The sequence below is a fragment of the Schistocerca gregaria genome, unplaced genomic scaffold, assembly GCF_023897955.1.
Source record: "Schistocerca gregaria isolate iqSchGreg1 unplaced genomic scaffold, iqSchGreg1.2 ptg000687l, whole genome shotgun sequence".
Taxonomy (NCBI): Eukaryota; Metazoa; Arthropoda; class Insecta; order Orthoptera; family Acrididae; genus Schistocerca; species Schistocerca gregaria.
This window is the reverse complement of record NW_026062067.1, coordinates 42,501-45,000: the sequence shown is the minus strand read 5'-3', so window position 1 is coordinate 45,000 and position 2,500 is coordinate 42,501.

The following is a 2,500-nucleotide window of genomic DNA, read 5'->3' as shown; positions in this document are numbered from 1 at the left end:
TGTAATGGGGAGACGAGACAAGTAGCATCGTGCACAACATATGGCCCTTATGATTCGCCATTGTAGGGCGCAGCCGGTGTACGGTCAAGCATGTGCCACATTATGTCACTCAGTACGTAACGACGGATGATCAGTGTGGGTTACGCGTACATCAGCGGACAGTCCACACAGGCCGTACCACAACGTACACTGACTGCATCGACAACCGAATGCAACTGAACAGCTGCAAGGCTCATTTCACAAACAAACGCCTGACCGACCAGCTTGGAAGGGCAGGAGGGGAGGGCGATATTCGTTCTGTAGCGGTACACCCTTCCAGTGGTTAGCGGGACTGTGTAGAAAGTACGCAACACTCGAAAGACCTTTATGTGAGGGTACGCACCATGGCATCAAGAAATACACATGACACCAGAGGATCCAAGCAGTGAACTATGTTCAGAGGGTTGCTGTTAGGCAAAGCTACATTCCTGTGACGTTACATGTGACAGTTAAGGTGCAGTGTAAGTTAGGTTAAGGTGCAGTGTAAGTTAGGTTAAGGTGCAGTGTAAGTTAGGTTAAGGTGCAGTGTAAGTTAGGTTAAGGTGCAGTGTAAGTTAGGTTATGGTGCAGTGTAAGTTAAGTTAAGGTGCAGTGTAAGTTAGGTTAAGGTGCAGTGTAAGTTAGGTTAAGGTGCAGTGTAAGTTAGGTTAAGGTGCAGTGTAAGTTAGGTTAAGGTGCAGTGTAAGTTAGGTTAAGGTGCAGTGTAAGTTAGGTTAAGGTGCAGTGTAAGTTAGGTTAAGGTGCAGTGTAAGTTAGGTTAAGGTGCAGTGTAAGTTAGGTTAAGGTGCAGTGTAACTTAGGTTAAGGTGCAGTGTAACTTAGGTTAAGGTGCAGTGTAACTTAGGTTAAGGTGCAGTGTAACTTAGGTTAAGGTGCAGTGTAACTTAGGTTAAGGTGCAGTGTAACTTAGGTTAAGGTGCAGTGTAACTTAGGTTAAGGTGCAGTGTAACTTAGGTTAAGGTGCAGTGTAACTTAGGTTAAGGTGCAGTGTAAGTTAGGTTAAGGTGCAGTGTAACTTAGGTTAAGGTGCAGTGTAACTTAGGTTAAGGTGCAGTGTAAGTTAGGTTAAGGTGCAGCGTAACTTAGGTTAAGGTGCAGCGTAACTTAGGTTAAGGTGCAGCGTAACTTAGGTTAAGGTGCAGCGTAACTTAGGTTAAGGTGCAGCGTAACTTAGGTTAAGGTGCAGCGTAACTTAGGTTAAGGTGCAGCGTAACTTAGGTTAAGGTGCAGCGTAACTTAGGTTAAGGTGCAGCGTGGGTTAGGTTAGGGGCCAACGTGGGTTAGGTTAGGGGCCAACGTGGGTTAGGTTAGGGGCCAACGTGGGTTAGGTTAGGGGCCAACGTGGGTTAGGTTAGGGGCCAACGTGGGTTAGGTTAGGGGCCAACGTGGGTTAGGTTAGGGGCCAACGTGGGTTAGGTTAGGGGCCAACGTGGGTTAGGTTAGGGGCCAACGTGGGTTAGGTTAGGGGCCAACGTGGGTTAGGTTAGGGGCCAACGTGGGTTAGGTTAGGGGCCAACGTGGGTTAGGTTAGGGGCCAACGTGGGTTAGGTTAAGGGCCAACGTGGGTTAGGTTAAGGGCCAACGTGGGTTAGGTTAAGGGCCAACGTGGGTTAGGTTAAGGGCCAACGTGGGTTAGGTTAAGGGCCAACGTGGGTTAGGTTAAGGGCCAACGTGGGTTAGGTTAAGGGCCAACGTGGGTTAGGTTAAGGGCCAACGTGGGTTAGGTTAAGGGCCAACGTGGGTTAGGTTAAGGGCCAACGTGGGTTAGGTTAAGGGCCAACGTGGGTTAGGTTAAGGGCCAACGTGGGTTAGGTTAAGGGCCAACGTGGGTTAGGTTAAGGGCCAACGTGGGTTAGGTTGCCAGAGATGTGTCAAATCAGGATGTACGTTTGGCTGGTGTCAGGTGGTGGGTTGGTTCGATGCCTTTATAAGGGGTGTGGCCAAAGGGTATTTTATTACTTGTACCTTTTGTGTTGTGGCGTGGCGTTGCGTCCTGTGTTGATACTGGGTGGACCACTGTGGGTGTTGCTGGCTGATTTGAGCTGCGTTGTTTGCGGGTGATGTGAGACATTCTGTCTTATTAGTGGACGTGACGTTCCTCTTGTCGTTGTTTGGATAGTGTCCTGTGGCAGCGAGGATAAAATGGATGTTGTTGAACGATAGTGCTTTGGTGCTTTCGCTTTGTTACACACAGAGTGGACTGTGAGATAGGGTGACTGGGTCGAGTGCGGTTCACACTGTCCTCCCCAGTTTACAGTATGTATCATCTATGTATGTGGTCCTGCATCATTTACTAAGGAGGGACGTCAGACGACTGAAATATTAGTTATGTACTGATGTAAAGCAGAATGCTTACCTTCCACCAGTGGGCGAGTATCGACTCTGCCCCAGAGTTGCCACCGCAGGAAGAGGTGTCGGAAACACTACCCGCACACCGTCACCACTGTGCGGGGGGACGGAC